The sequence below is a fragment of the Ascaphus truei genome, chromosome 3, assembly GCF_040206685.1.
Source record: "Ascaphus truei isolate aAscTru1 chromosome 3, aAscTru1.hap1, whole genome shotgun sequence".
NCBI classification, from domain to species: Eukaryota; Metazoa; Chordata; class Amphibia; order Anura; family Ascaphidae; genus Ascaphus; species Ascaphus truei.
In genome coordinates this window covers 199483757-199500577 of record NC_134485.1, presented here as the reverse complement: position 1 = coordinate 199500577, position 16821 = coordinate 199483757, and the positions used below count along the sequence as shown (strand labels likewise).

At 53.9% G+C, this 16821-nt stretch overlaps 1 protein-coding gene across 2 annotated transcripts in view; it reads right to left on the bottom strand.

The window, feature by feature from the left end:
* The window catches only part of LOC142489353 (merlin-like), a 216878-nt gene that overhangs the window by 111807 nt on the left and 88250 nt on the right, over window positions 1-16821 (bottom strand). The window lies entirely within an intron of this gene.

The window sequence follows — 16821 nt, the reverse complement described above, 5'->3', positions numbered from 1 at the left end:
ACGAATTCATCTTGGGGCGAACATCCTCTTCTGGACCATGCTGCAGGAAGATTGGCCCCAGCAATATTGCCCATTTTAAAGGGACCAAAAAAGTTACAAGAAGTTATACATGGGAAAAACAAACAAAGCTATAATAAAACATCCCTGTTGGATTAACCAATGACAGTGAAGGAGGAAGAAATAATCCATCCAATAGGATGGTTTAAAAATAGTCTGCATTAAAAACTCTGAGCACGAGCAGCAGCAGCCCAATGTCATGGCATCAAAGATTAACAGAGCCCTCCAGGCGGGCAGGAGGATACGTGGGGGCGCTGGTAGTGGCCCCACGAGACGTTGGCCACGGCCCTCGTACTACATCCAGCACACTGACAAGGACATGCTGTTCTCATCTCAGACGAAGGGGGGAACAAAGACACATAGAGGACCCCCCAGCAAGAGGCTGCGGAGAAAGGGAGAGACCCCCGAAACTGACATCACGGCACTCATCTCTGACCCTGGATCTCTGATCCGTCAGACCGTGGAGAGGCTGATACAGGACCGGCTGTTTCTCCTGATCGAGTTTTCGCTGCATCATTGGAAGGAGCAGGTCTCGTTTGTAGTGAAGACCCTGTCTGTCTCCTGTCCGCTCCTCTCGTCCCTCACCCTGTCTCACTGCTGCAGTGTTAGTGCCGACGCTCTGCTCCCTGCAGCGCAGAACAGCCCCCTTTATTTACCTATTTTTGAAAGCTCCCCTGAAATCACGGATTGTAGCATTACATTTTTTAGCATTTTATATGAATCTCTTTTACTTGGACACATACAGAAACTCATAGGGTGACTATACGTCCAGCTTTATTTGGGCTAGTCTCAGATTTTCATTAAACGTCCTGGTGTCCTGACAATGTTCTTAAAACCGTTCAAATGTCCCGATTTTTATTTTTTCCATGTTTGGACTTACATAAAACCGTAAAAGTAGACACTGCCTGTTTTTATGTGATCTATCACATCAAAGAGTAAACATTTTAAATGTCTTGGTAAACGAATTACCGGTCGCTATATGTAATGCACTGTGAAAACAATCAATAATAGCTTTCGCTGCATCATTGGAAGGAGCAGGTCCCGTTTGTAGTGAAGAGTCTGTCTTCTGTCCGCTCCTCTCGTCCCTCACGCTGTCTCACTCCAGCGGTGGTGTCCGTGCCGACGCTGTGCTCTCTGCAGCGCAGAACTACACCCCAACTGCACAGTCGCAACCTGCAGAACTCACAGGTTGAGTCTCTGGCCGTGCTGGGATTCCTGGACGTCTGTGGCGCTCGCCTGCAGCGTCTGTGGCTGATCTACAGTACCTATCTGTAACGGATCAGGGGACACGCGCCTCTCAGTGGGTCCCCGTCACCTCTGGCCCCACGGTGGCTCTCTGCCCTGGTTCTCCACCCCCTCAGCCTCTTATCTGTCCCACACCGAGCCGTTCCTCCGCGGCGCACTCCGCATCCGCACGCACGCGACCGGGGCACGCACACGGCAGCCTTACAGAGAGCGCGTGCACCCGATCCTCTTACCAGCCCTCCCGCGTCGCTGGAGCCGCCCCCCATCGGCTGCAGGCCATTACCAGGAATCACACCCCTGTCTTCCTCCCTGCTCACCTGGACCTATCCCTGCGAGCACCCAGACAGGCCTCCGCTCCACCCCTTGCTACCATTGGCCCTCCTTCCTTTATAACCCCAGTCTGCCCTCTCCGTCGTCTCTCAGCATAGCTTGTCTGTGGCTCCTGTGTGCAGTGTCTATGCCTAGCTCTGCTCTCTGTTGCAGCTCTTGTTCCTGTCCCTGCCCCTGTTTGGATACCCTTGGATTGATCTCGGCTCAGCTTGATTACGTGTACAGTACCTCTCTACTCCTGGACTCTGCTTTGGACCTCACTACGCTGCTTTCTCCTGCCCCTGACCCTAGGCTCTTGGACATTAACCCTCCGACTTCTGGCATCCCGGACTCAGCAAGTATATCATTAACCCTTTTCTCACCAGGCCCGGCAACGCATCTTACCACACTCCGGGCACGCCCTCACTGCTGTGGGTGCGTGTTATACCCTTACCCATCTCAGTACTGGGGACTGGTCAGGTCTGCGGGCATACAGTCGTTACAATATGCTGAGCCCAACAAACGCAGATCCCCCTGAGGTGGGCCAAGGTGTCACTATGGATCACTGGCAATTTTTAAGCGACCAAGTTACCGCTGTGGCACAAAAACTTTCTACACTCTCCCTGCGGGAATCTCCAGCTGCACCGTCCCCACCTGCCCCACTACCTAAGGGTAATTTTGAACCACGTCTTCCACCTCCTAACCGGTATGCCGGAGACCCCCTTACTTGCCGGGGATTCTTGAACCAGTGTGACGTCCAGTTCGAGATGTCCCCATCTTGGTTTCCCTCAGATCGTTCTAAGGTGGCCTAGTCTATGCTCTGCTCACTGGCGATGCGCTCGCTTGGGCTTCTCCCCTCTGGGAACACCGATCAGACCTAACCCAAGATTACCCCAAGTTCCGGCGAGAATTTCAGCTGGTCTTTGACACACCAGCACGTAGGGAGACTGCTGCTTCTTCCTTGTTCCATCTTTCCCAGGGTCGCAGGCCGGCTGCAAGATACGCGGGGGAGTTCCGCACCATCGCTGCAGAAACCCAGTGGAACGATGAGGCTCTCGCCGCGGGCATACTGGCAGGGTTTGTCCGAATCTCTCAAGGATGACCTCGCAGCTCATGTTCGTCCCTCATCTCTAGAGGATATCATTGCCCTCAGCATCCGGATGGACCAGCGCATTCAAGAGCAACGCCACGAGCGCCAGCGCCCTCGTTTACTGTCTCCCTTGCCTGTTTCTCCTAGGTCTCATCCTTTGGCTCCTCCTGCGTTGGACACTCCCGAACCGATGCAAATCGATAGCCAACAGCTTCGGGCCGCTGAGAAAACACACCGCCGAGATGAGGGTCTCTGCTACTACTGCGGCTCCCCGGAACACCAACTACGTCACTGTCGCGTGAAACCGGGAAACGAGAACGCCCAGTAAAGGTAGAGGGGCTTCTACTGGGTACCATTTCTCCTTGCCCCTCTTCCCCCAAAGAGCTACCGAAGAGAATCCTTCTCCCCATAACTCTTGTGTTTCCTAATGTCAAGGTAGAGGTTGAAGCCTTCATCGACTCCGGGTCTGGTGGCAACTTTTTGGATCACGACTATGCTTGCAATAATCAAATCCCGTTAGTCAAGAAGAAGTCGCCCATCGGCCTGGAGGCCATCGACGGCCGACCGCTCCAACCAGCCTTCATTATTTGGCAATCTATTCCCCTCACCATGACCACTGCGATGCTCTGCTCTCTGCAGCGCAGAACTGCCCCCAACTGCACAGTCTCAACCTGCAGAACTCACAGGTTGAGTCTCCGGCCATGCTGGGATTCCTGGATGTCTGTGGCGCTCGCCTGCAGCGTCTGTGGCTGACCTACAGTACCCATCTGACTGCCACCAGCAGCCTAGCAAGTGGTTCCTGTCCAGAGCGGAGACTCCTAGAGCTCAGCACGGAGATAAAGCAGGGTGAAAATCAACTGCTGATCTATATGGAGGCTCTACAGAGAGGATGTCCCAATCTGGAGGTGCTTCGCCTGCTGAACCTAGTGTAGTCCCCCAAGTCGGGTAGGCGCTGCTCTCCAGAGCTCAGGGAGCTGTGTATGGCCACCTCTTCCTATTCATTTGTGAGCAACGCTGTGAGTGTGAGACTACTGAGAGACCCCCAAACTGAGAGTGCTGGTTCTGAGGGTCTGCTACAAAGTTACCCTGGCGAGCATCAGTCAGCTTCCCTGTACAGAACTGCAGAGCCTGTATCTTGGCCTATACTGCAGCACTAAGGACATGACCCGTGGAGAGGCTGATACAGGACCGGCTGTTTCTCCTGATCGAGTTTTCGCTGCATCATTGGAAGGAGCAGGTCTCGTTTGTAGCAAAGACCCTGTCTGTCTCCTGTCCGCTCCTCTCGTCGCCCACTCTGTCTCACTGCTGCAGTGTTAGTGCCGATGCTCTGCTCCCTGCAGCGCAGAACAGCCCCCTTTATTTACCTATTTTTGAAAGCTCCCCTGAAATCACGGATTGTAGCATTACATTTTTTAGCATTTTTTATGAATCTCTTTTACTTGGACACATACAGAAACTCATAGGGTGACTATACGTCCAACTTTATTTGGGCTAGTCTCAGATTTTCATTAAACGTCCTGGTGTCCTGACAATGTTCTTAAAACCGTTCAAATGTCCCGGTTTTTATTTTTTCCATGTTTGGACTCACATAAAACCGTAAAAGTAGACACTGCCTGTTTTTATGTGATCTATCACATCAAAGAGTAAACATTTTAAATGTCTTGGTAAACTAATTACCGGTCGCTATATGTAATGCACTGTGAAAACAATCAATAATAGCTTTCGCTGCATCATTGGAAGGAGCAGGTCCCGTTTGTAGTGAAGAGTCTGTCTTCTGTCCGCTCCTCTCGTCCCTCACGCTGTCTCACTGCAGCGGTGTCCGTGCCGACGCTCTGCTCTCTGCAGCGCAGAACTACACCCCAACTGCAGTCGCAACCTGCAGAACTCACAGGTTGAGTCTCCGGCCGTGCTGGGATTCCTGGACGTCTGTGGCGCTCGCCTGCAGCATCTGTGGCTGATCTACAGTACCTATCTGTAACGGATCAGGGGACACGCGCCTCTCAGCGGGTCCCCATCACCTCTGGCCCCACGGTGGCTCTCTGCCCTGGTTCTCCGCCCCCTCAGCCTCTTATCTGTCCCACGCCGAGCCGTTCCCCCGCGGTGCACTCCGCATCCGCACGCATGCGACCGGGGCACGCGCACGGCAGCCTTACAGAGACCGCGTGCACCCGATCCTCTTACCAGCCATCCCACGTCGCTGGAGCCGCCCCCCATCGGCTGCAGGCCATTACCAGGAATCACACCCCTGTCTCCCTCCCTGCTCACCTGGACCTATCCCTGCGATCACCCAGACAGGCCTCCGCTCCACCCCTTGCTACCATTGGCCCTCCTTCCTTTATAACCCCAGTCTGCCCTCTCCGTCGTCTCTCAGCATAGCTTCTCTGTGGCTCCTGTGTGCAGTGTCTATGCCTAGCTCTGCTCTCTGTTGCAGCTCTTGTTCCTGTCCCTGCCCCTGTTTGGATACCCTTGGATTGATATGGCTCAGCTTGATTACGTGTACCTCTCTACTCCTGGACTCTGCTTTGGACCTCATTACACTGCTTTCTCCTGCCCCTGACCCTAGGCTCTTGGACATTAACCCTCCGACTTCTGGCACCCCAGACTCAGCAAGTATATCATTAACCCTTTTCTCACCAGGCCCGGCAACGCATCTTACCACACTCCGGGCACGCCCTCACTGCTGTGGGTGCTTGTTATACCCTTACCCATCTCAGTACTGGGGACTGGCCAGGTCTGCGGGCATACAGTCGTTACATTATGCTGAGCCCAACAAACGCAGACCCCACTGAGGTGGGCCAAGGTGTCACTATGGATCACTGGCAATTTTTAAGCGACCAAGTTACCGCTGTGGCGCAAAAACTTTCTACACTCTCCCTGCGGGAATCTCCAGCTGCACCGTCCCCACTTGCCCCACTACCTAAGGGTAATTTTGAACCACGTCTTCCACCTCCTAACCGGTATGCCGGAGACCCCCTTACTTGCCAGGTATTCTTGAACCAGTGTGACGTCCAGTTCGAGATGTCCCCATCTTGGTTTCCCTCAGGTCGTTCTAAGGTGGCCTAGTTTATGCTCTGCTCACTGGCGATGCGCTCGCTTGGGCTTCTCCCCTCTGGGAACACCGATCAGACCTAACCCAAGATTACCCCAAGTTCCGGCGAGAATTTCAGCTGGTCTTTGACACACCAGCACGTAGGGAGACTGCTGCTTCTTCCTTGTTCCATCTTTCCCAGGGTTGTAGGCCGGCTGCAAGATACGCGGTGGAGTTCCGCACCATCGCTGCAGAAACCCAGTGGAACGATGAGGCTCTCGCCGCGGGCATACTGGCAGGGTTTGTCCGAATCTCTCAAGGATGACCTCGCAGCTCATGTTCGTCCCTCATCTCTAGAGGATATCATTGCCCTCAGCATCCGGATGGACCAGCGCATTCAAGAGCAACGCCACGAGCGCCAGCACCCTCGTTTACTGTCTCCCTTGCCTGTTTCTCCTAGGTCTGATCCTTTGGCTCCTCCTGCGTTGAACACCCGCGAACCGATGCAAATCGGTAGCCAACAGCTTCGGGCCGCTGAGAGAACACACCGCCGAGATGAGGGTCTCTGCTACTACTGCGGCTCCCCGGAACACCAACTACGTCACTGTCGCGTGAAACCGGGAAACGAGAACGCCCAGTAAAGGTAGAGGGGCTTCTACTGGGTACCATTTCTCCTTGCCCCTCTTCCCCCAAGAGCTACCGAAGAGAATCCTTCTCCCCATAACTCTTGTGTTTCCTAATGTCAAGGTAGAGGTTGAAGCCTTAATCGACTCCGGGTCTGGTGGCAACTTTTTGGATCACGACTATGCTTGCAATAATCAAATCCCATTAGTCAAGAAGAAGTCTCCCATCGGCCTGGAGGCCATCGACGGCCGACCGCTCCAACCAGTCTTCATTATTTGGCAATCTATTCCCCTCACCATGACCACTGTGACGCTCTGCTCTCTGCAGCGCAGAACTGCCCCCAACTGCACAGTCTCAACCTGCAGAACTCACAGGTTGAGTCTCCGGCCGTGCTGGGATTCCAGGATGTCTGTGGCGCTCGCCTGCAGCGTCTGTGGCTGACCTACAGTACCCATCTGACTGCCACCAGCAGCCTAGCAAGTTGTTCCTGTCCAGACCGGAGACTCCTAGAGCTCAGCACGGAGATAAAGCAGGTTGAAAATCAACTACAGATCTATATGGAGGCTCTACCGAGAGGCTGTCCCAAACTGGAGGTGCTTCGCCTGCTGAACCTAGTGTGGTCCCCCAAGTCGGGTAGGCGCTGCTCTCCGGAGCTCAGGGAGCTGTGTATGGCCACCTCGTCCTATTCATTTGTGAGCAACGCTGTGAGTGTGAGACTACTGCGAGACTCCCCCAAACAGAGTGCTGGTTCTGAGGGTCTGCTACAGAGTTACCCTGGCGAGCATCAGTCAGCTTCCCTGTACAGACCTGCAGAGCCTGTATCTTGGCCTATACTGCAGCACTAAGGACATGACCCCACCCCCCTCCGGGTGTGCCCTCTTAGCCCGCCGGTAGAGCCACAGCCAGAGAGTTGGGCATGACGGCGCAGATACAGCGAGGAGGAACTGATGGAGGCATGTCGCATCCTTGCCAGGGGCGGAGCCAACGACACGCTGCACTCGCTAATCCTCGTGGGGACAAAGGTCACCTCCTGTGCCGTCAGGAAGCTGCTCTCAAGCTGCCACACTCTCACTCACCTGGACTTGTCCTCTTGCTGTTACCTCCCACGAGGGATGAAACACGTGTACCGGGGCGGTGATGACATCTGCCGGTGCATGTGGGGGCTGACCGAAGGTTCAGGGAAAGGGGGAGCAGAGCCAATACCATGATGTACTGAGCAGGGGGCTGACCGAAGGTTCAGGGGTGGGGGGAGCAGAGCCACGTCCGTGATAGTCTGAGCTAGGGGCAGAAGGTTTGGGGGAGGGGGAGAGGCAGGATCAGAGCAATGTCCCTGAACTGCTTAGCTGGAGTTCAGGAGTTTGGGGGGGCTCATCCCCCGTCTGATTCTCTCATCGAAAGCACACGCAGAACCTACTCCCCATGTCTAATTATGTTATCCCCAGGACACGCAGAGCTTCATCACCGTGTCAGATTCTCTCATCCCCAGCACACATAGAGCCTCTTCCCCGTGCCAGGTTATCTTATCCCCAGCACACGCAGAGCCTCCTCCCCCTGTCTGATTGTTATCCCCTGCACATGCAGAGCCTCCTCCCCGTCTGATTATCTCCTCCTCAGCACATGCTGGCTGTGCCTCCTTGCTTGTTTATTTATACTGGTGCTTCCTGGATAGACTAGACCACTGCCTTGCTGCACGTTGTTGTTTCTGATATCGTTACCAGACCCCTGCTTGCCTACCGCCTACCCCTCTCGCTGCCTGCCCTGGACTTATGCCTGTGACCCCGACTTCGACATCAAGGCTCTGCCTGTCCTGCCCTTTCCAGCCACTGGGATCCACGCCACTGTTCCACAAGACTGGACAATTACATTGTTTTATCATTTTTTATGAAGATCTTTGATTTGGACACATACACTTACTGATAGGGTGACGATAAGTCCCGCTTTAGCCAGGACAGTCTCAGAGTATCATTAAACGTCCCGGTGTCCCCACAATATTCTCAAAATCATTCAAATGTCCCAGTTTTTATGTTTTCCCTGTTTGCACTCACTTAAAACCATAAAAGTAGACACTGCCTGTTTTTATGTGATCTATCACATCAAAGAGTAAACATCTTAAATATATTGGTAAACTAATTACCGGTCGCTATATGTAATAAAGTAATGCACTGTGAGTACAATCAAAAATACAGCATAAAGGAGGGCGTTATTAGGCAAATACCATTAGAATAGTTCGTTTTAAGTGATGTCACTTGTTCTATAAATAATTTTTTCATGTGTCTCGGTTTCATCTTTTCAAAATCTGGTCACCCTAATTTACTGATCAACATTGGATGTTATGACGTCCTGAACGAATTCATCTTGGGGCGAACATCCTCTTCTGGACCATGCTGCAGGAAGATTGTCCCCAGCAATATTGCCCATTTTAAAGGGACCAAAAAAGTTACAAGAAGTTATACATGGGAAAAACAAACAAAGCTATAATAAAACATCCCTGTTGGATTAACCAATGACAGTGAAGGAGGAAGAAATAATCCATCCAATAGGATGGTTTAAAAATAGTCTGCATTAAAAACTCTGAGCACGAGCAGCAGCAGCCCAATGTCATGGCATCAAAGGTTAACAGAGCCCTCCAGGCGGGCAGGAGGATACGTGGCGGCGCTGGTAGTGGCCCCACGAGACGTTGGCCACGGCCCTCGTACTACATCCAGCACACTGACAAGGACATGCTGTTCTCATCTCAGACGAAGGGGGGAACAAAGACACATAGAACACCCCAGCAAGAGGCTGCGGAGAAAGGGAGAGACCCCCGAAACTGACATCACGGCACTCATCTCTGACCCTGGATCTCTGATGCGTCAGACCGTGGAGAGGCTGATACAGGACCGGCTGTTTCTCCTGATCGAGTTTTCGCTGCATCATTGTAAGGAGCAGGTCTCGTTTGTAGTGAAGACCCTGTCTGTCTCCTGTCCGCTCCTCTCGTCCCTCACGCTGTCTCACTGCTGCAGTGTTAGTGCCGACGCTCTGCTCCCTGCAGCGCAGAACAGCCCCCTTTATTTACCTATTTTTGAAAGCTCCCCTGAAATCACGGATTGTAGCATTACATTTTTTAGCATTTTTTATGAATCTCTTTTACTTGGACACATACAGAAACTCATAGGGTGACTATACGTCCAGCTTTATTTGGGCTAGTCTCAGATTTTCATTAAACGTCCTGGTGTCCTGACAATGTTCTTAAAACCGTTCAAATGTCCCGGTTTTTATTTTTTCCATGTTTGGACTCACATAAAACCGTAAAAGTAGACACTGCCTGTTTTTATGTGATCTATCACATCAAAGAGTAAACATTTTAAATGTCTTGGTAAACGAATTACCGGTCGCTATATGTAATGCACTGTGAAAACAATCAATAATAGCTTTCGCTGCATCATTGGAAGGAGCAGGTCCCGTTTGTAGTGAAGAGTCTGTCTTCTGTCCGCTCCTCTCGTCCCTCACGCTGTCTCACTCCAGCGGTGGTGTCCGTGCCGACGCTGTGCTCTCTGCAGCGCAGAACTACACCCCAACTGCACAGTCGCAACCTGCAGAACTCACAGGTTGAGTCTCTGGCCGTGCTGGGATTCCTGGACGTCTGTGGCGCTCGCCTGCAGCGTCTGTGGCTGATCTACAGTACCTATCTGTAACGGATCAGGGGACACGCGCCTCTCAGTGGGTCCCCGTCACCTCTGGCCCCACGGTGGCTCTCTGCCCTGGTTCTCCACCCCCTCAGCCTCTTATCTGTCCCACACCGAGCCGTTCCTCCGCGGCGCACTCCGCATCCGCACGCACGCGACCGGGGCACGCACGCGACCGGGGCACGCACGCGACCGGGGCACGCGCACGGCAGCCTTACAGAGAGCGCGTGCACCCGATCCTCTTACCAGCCCTCCCGCGTCGCTGGAGCCGCCCCCCATCGGCTGCAGGCCATTACCAGGAATCACACCCCTGTCTTCCTCCCTGCTCACCTGGACCTATCCCTGCGAGCACCCAGACAGGCCTCCGCTCCACCCCTTGCTACCATTGGCCCTCCTTCCTTTATAACCCCAGTCTGCCCTCTCCGTCGTCTCTCAGCATAGCTTCTCTGTGGCTCCTGTGTGCAGTGTCTATGCCTAGCTCTGCTCTCTGTTGCAGCTCTTGTTCCTGTCCCTGCCCCTGTTTGGATACCCTTGGATTGATCTCGGCTCAGCTTGATTACGTGTACCTCTCTACTCCTGGACTCTGCTTTGGACCTCACTACGCTGCTTTCTCCTGCCCCTGACCCTAGGCTCTTGGACATTAACCCTCCGACTTCTGGCACCCCGGACTCAGCAAGTATATCATTAACCCTTTTCTCACCAGGCCCGGCAACGCATCTTACCACACTCCGGGCACGCCCTCACTGCTGTGGGTGCGTGTTATACCCTTACCCATCTCAGTATTGGGGACTGGTCAGGTCTGCGGGCATACAGTCGTTACAATATGCTGAGCCCAACAAACGCAGATCCCCCTGAGGTGGGCCAAGGTGTCACTATGGATCACTGGCAATTTTTAAGCGACCAAGTTACCGCTGTGGCACAAAAACTTTCTACACTCTCCCTGCGGGAATCTCCAGCTGCACCGTCCCCACCTGCCCCACTACCTAAGGGTAATTTTGAACCACGTCTTCCACCTCCTAACCGGTATGCCGGAGACCCCCTTACTTGCCGGGGATTCTTGAACCAGTGTGACGTCCAGTTCGAGATGTCCCCATCTTGGTTTCCCTCAGATCGTTCTAAGGTGGCCTAGTCTATGCTCTGCTCACTGGCGATGCGCTCGCTTGGGCTTCTCCCCTCTGGGAACACCGATCAGACCTAACCCAAGATTACCCCAAGTTCCGGCGAGAATTTCAGCTGGTCTTTGACACACCAGCACGTAGGGAGACTGCTGCTTCTTCCTTGTTCCATCTTTCCCAGGGTCGCAGGCCGGCTGCAAGATACGCGGGGGAGTTCCGCACCATCGCTGCAGAAACCCAGTGGAACGATGAGGCTCTCGCCGCGGGCATACTGGCAGGGTTTGTCCGAATCTCTCAAGGATGACCTCGCAGCTCATGTTCGTCCCTCATCTCTAGAGGATATCATTGCCCTCAGCATCCGGATGGACCAGCGCATTCAAGAGCAACGCCACGAGCGCCAGCGCCCTCGTTTACTGTCTCCCTTGCCTGTTTCTCCTAGGTCTCATCCTTTGGCTCCTCCTGCGTTGGACACTCCCGAACCGATGCAAATCGATAGCCAACAGCTTCGGGCCGCTGAGAAAACACACCGCCGAGATGAGGGTCTCTGCTACTACTGCGGCTCCCCGGAACACCAACTACGTCACTGTCGCGTGAAACCGGGAAACGAGAACGCCCAGTAAAGGTAGAGGGGCTTCTACTGGGTACCATTTCTCCTTGCCCCTCTTCCCCCAAAGAGCTACCGAAGAGAATCCTTCTCCCCATAACTCTTGTGTTTCCTAATGTCAAGGTAGAGGTTGAAGCCTTCATCGACTCCGGGTCTGGTGGCAACTTTTTGGATCACGACTATGCTTGCAATAATCAAATCCCGTTAGTCAAGAAGAAGTCGCCCATCGGCCTGGAGGCCATCGACGGCCGACCGCTCCAACCAGCCTTCATTATTTGGCAATCTATTCCCCTCACCATGACCACTGCGATGCTCTGCTCTCTGCAGCGCAGAACTGCCCCCAACTGCACAGTCTCAACCTGCAGAACTCACAGGTTGAGTCTCCGGCCGTGCTGGGATTCCTGGATGTCTGTGGCGCTCGCCTGCAGCGTCTGTGGCTGACCTACAGTACCCATCTGACTGCCACCAGCAGCCTAGCAAGTGGTTCCTGTCCAGAGCGGAGACTCCTAGAGCTCAGCACGGAGATAAAGCAGGGTGAAAATCAACTGCTGATCTATATGGAGGCTCTACCGAGAGGCTGTCCCAATCTGGAGGTGCTTTGCCTGCTGAACCTAGTGTAGTCCCCCAAGTCGGGTAGGCGCTGCTCTCCAGAGCTCAGGGAGCTGTGTATGGCCACCTCGTCCTATTCATTTGTGAGCAACGCTGTGAGTGTGAGACTACTGCGAGACCCCCAAACTGAGAGTGCTGGTTCTGAGGGTCTGCTACAGAGTTACCCTGGCGAGCATCAGTCAGCTTCCCTGTACAGAACTGCAGAGCCTGTATCTTGGCCTATACTGCAGCAATAAGGACATGACCCGTGGAGAGGCTGATACAGGACCGGCTGTTTCTCCTGATCGAGTTTTCGCTGTATCATTGGAAGGAGCAGGTCTCGTTTGTAGCAAAGACCCTGTCTGTCTCCTGTCCGCTCCTCTCGTCGCCCACTCTGTCTCACTGCTGCAGTGTTAGTGCCGATGCTCTGCTCCCTGCAGCGCAGAACAGCCCCCTTTATTTACCTATTTTTGAAAGCTCCCCTGAAATCACGGATTGTAGCATTACATTTTTTAGCATTTTTTATGAATCTCTTTTACTTGGACACATACAGAAACTCATAGGGTGACTATACGTCCAGCTTTATTTGGGCTAGTCTCAGATTTTCATTAAACGTCCTGGTGTCCTGACAATGTTCTTAAAACCGTTCAAATGTCCCGGTTTTTATTTTTTCCATGTTTGGACTCACATAAAACCGTAAAAGTAGACACTGCCTGTTTTTATGTGATCTATCACATCAAAGAGTAAACATTTTAAATGTCTTGGTAAACTAATTACCGGTCGCTATATGTAATGCACTGTGAAAACAATCAATAATAGCTTTCGCTGCATCATTGGAAGGAGCAGGTCCCGTTTGTAGTGAAGAGTCTGTCTTCTGTCCGCTCCTCTCGTCCCTCACGCTGTCTCACTCCAGCGGTGGTGTCCGTGCCGACGCTGTGCTCTCTGCAGCGCAGAACTACACCCCAACTGCACAGTCGCAACCTGCAGAACTCACAGGTTGAGTCTCTGGCCGTGCTGGGATTCCTGGACGTCTGTGGCGCTCGCCTGCAGCGTCTGTGGCTGATCTACAGTACCTATCTGTAACGGATCAGGGGACACGCGCCTCTCAGTGGGTCCCCGTCACCTCTGGCCCCACGGTGGCTCTCTGCCCTGGTTCTCCACCCCTTCAGCCTCTTATCTGTCCCACGCACGCGACCGGGGCGCGCGCACGGCAGCCTTACAGAGAGCGCGCGCACCCGATCCTCTTACCAGCCCTCCCGCGTTGCTGGCGCCGCCCCCCATCGGCTGCAGGCCATTACCAGGAATCACACCCCTGTCTCCCTCCCTGCTCACCTGGACCTATCCCTGCGAGCACCCAGACAGGCCTCCGCTCCACCCCTTGCTACCATTGGCCCTCCTTCCTTTATAACCCCAGTCTGCCCTCTCCGTCGTCTCTCAGCATAGCTTCTCTGTGGCTCCTGTGTGCAGTGTCTATGCCTAGCTCTGCTCTCTGTTGCAGCTCTTGTTCCTGTCCCTGCCCCTGTTTGGATACCCTTGGATTGATCTCGGCTCAGCTTGACTACGTGTACCTGTCTACTCCTGGACTCTGCTTTGGACCTCACTACGCTGCTTTCTCCTGCCCCTGACCCTAGGCTCTTGGACATTAACCCTCCGACTTCTGGCACCCCGGACTCAGCAAGTATATCATTAACCCTTTTCTCACCAAGCCCGGCAACGCATCTTACCACACTCCGGGCACGCCCTCACTGCTGTGGGTGCGTGTTATACCCTTACCCATCTCAGTACTGGGGACTGGTCAGGTCTGCGGGCATACAGTCGTTACAATATGCTGAGCCCAACAAACGCAGATCCCCCTGAGGTGGGCCAAGGTGTCACTATGGATCACTGGCAATTTTTAAGCGACCAAGTTACCGCTGTGGCGCAAAAACTTTCTACACTCTCCCTGCGGGAATCTCCAGCTGCACCGTCCCCACCTGCCCCACTACCTAAGGGTAATTTTGAACCACGTCTTCCACCTCCTAACCGGTATGCCGGAGACCCCCTTACTTGCCGGGATTCTTGAACCAGTGTGACGTTCAGTTCGAGATGTCCCCATCTTGGTTTCCCTCAGGTCGTTCTAAGGTGGCCTAGTCTATGCTCTGCTCACTGGCGATGCGCTCGCTTGGGCTTCTCCCCTCTGGGAACACCGATCAGACCTAACCCAAGATTACCCCAAGTTCCGGCGAGAATTTCAGCTGGTCTTTGACACACCAGCACGTAGGGAGACTGCTGCTTCTTCCTTGTTCCATCTTTCCCAGGGTCGCAGGCCGGCTGCAAGATACGCGGTGGAGTTCCGCACCATCGCTGCAGAAACCCAGTGGAACGATGAGGCTCTCGCCGCGGGCATACTGGCAGGGTTTGCCCGAATCTCTCAAGGATGACCTCGCAGCTCATGTTCGTCCCTCATCTCTAGAGGATATCATTGCCCTCAGCATCCGGACGGACCAGCGCATTCAAGAGCAACGCCACGAGCGCCAGCGCCCTCGTTTACTGTCTCCCTTGCCTATTTCTCCTAGGTCTCATCCTTTGGCTCCTCCTGCGTTGGACACCCCCGAACCGATGCAAATCGATAGCCAACAGCTTCGGGCCGCTGAGAAAACACACCGCCGAGATGAGGGTCTCTGCTACTACTGCGGCTCCCCGGAACACCAACTACGTCACTGTCGCGTGAAACCGGGAAACGAGAACGCCCAGTAAAGGTAGAGGGGCTTCTACTGGGTACCATTTCTCCTTGCCCCTCTTCCCCCAAGAGCTACCGAAGAGAATCCTTCTCCCCATAACTCTTGTGTTTCCTAATGTCAAGGTAGAGGTTGAAGCCTTCATCGACTCCGGGTCTGGTGGCAACTTTTTGGATCACGACTATGCTTGCAATAATCAAATCCCGTTAGTCAATAAGAAGTCGCCCATCGGCCATCGACGGCCGACCGCTCCAACCAGCCTTCATTATTTGGCAATCTATTCCCCTCACCATGACCACTGCGACGCTCTGCTCTCTGCAGCGCAGAACTGCCCCCAACTGCACAGTCTCAACCTGCAGAACTTACAGGTTGAGTCTCCGGCCATGCTGGGATTCCAGGATGTCTGTGGCGCTCGCCTGCAGCGTCTGTGGCTGACCTACAGTACCCATCTGTCTGCCACCAGCAGCCTAGCAAGTGGTTCCTGTCTCCAGAGCGGAGACTCCTAGAGCTCAGCACGGAGATAAAGCAGGGTGAAAATCAACTGCTGATCTATATGGAGGCTCTACAGAGAGGCTGTCCCAATCTGGAGGTGCTTCGCCTGCTGAACCTAGTGTGGTCCCCCAAGTCGGGTAGGCGCTGCACTCCAGAGCTCAGTGAACTGTGTATGGCCACCTCGTCCTATTCATTTGTGAGCAACGCTGTGAGTGTGAGACTACTGCGAGACTCCCCCAAACTGAGAGTGCTGGTTCTGAGGGTCTGCTACAGAGTTACCCTGGCGAGCATCAGTCAGCTTCCCTGTACAGAACTGCAGAGCCTGTATCTTGGCCAATACTGCAGCACTAAGGACATGACCCCACCCCCCTCCGGGTGTGCCCTCTTAGCCCGCCGGTAGAGCCACAGCCTGTGAGAGTTGGACATGATGGCGCAGATACAGCGAGGAGGACCTGATGGAGGCATGTCGCATCCTTGCCAGGGGCAGAGCCAACGACACACTGCACTCGCTAAACCTCGTGGGGACAAAGGTCACCTCCTGTGCCATCAGGAAGCTGCTCTCAAGCTGCCACTCTCACTCACCTGGACTTGTCCTCTTGCTGTTACCTCCCGCGAGGGATGAAACACGTGTACCGGGGCGGTGATGACATCTGCCGGTGCATGTGGGGGCTGACCGAAGGTTCAGGGAAAGGAGGAGCAGAGCCAATACCGTGATGTACTGAGCAGGGGGCTGACCGAAGGTTCAGGGGTGGGGTGAGCAGAGCCACGTCCGTGATAGTCTGAGCTAGGGGCAGAAGGTTTGGGGGACGGGGAGAGGCAGGATCAGAGCAATGTCCCTGAACTGCTTAGCTGGAGTTCAGGAGTTCGGGGGGGCTCATCCCCCGTCTGATTCTCTCATCGAAAGCACACGCAGAACCTACTCCCCATGTCTAATTATGTTATCCCCAGCACACGTAGAGCCTCTTCCCCGTGCCAGGTTATCTTATCCCCTGCACATGCAGAGCCTCCTCCCCCTGTCTGATTGTTATCCCCTGCACATGCAGAGCCTCCTCCCCCTGTCTGATTGTTATCCCCTGCACATGCAGAGCCTCCTCCCCCTGTCTGATTATCTCCTCCTCAGCACATGCAGATTGAGCCTCCTTGCTTGTTTATACTGGTGCTTCCTGGATAGACTAGACCACTGCCTTGCTGCACACAGACTATGTGATTAGTGAGACCTCACTGTCAGAAAGCAATCTGGGTGATACAAACAATGCTGAAGTGGTCATATCACAGAGCAGCCAGAGT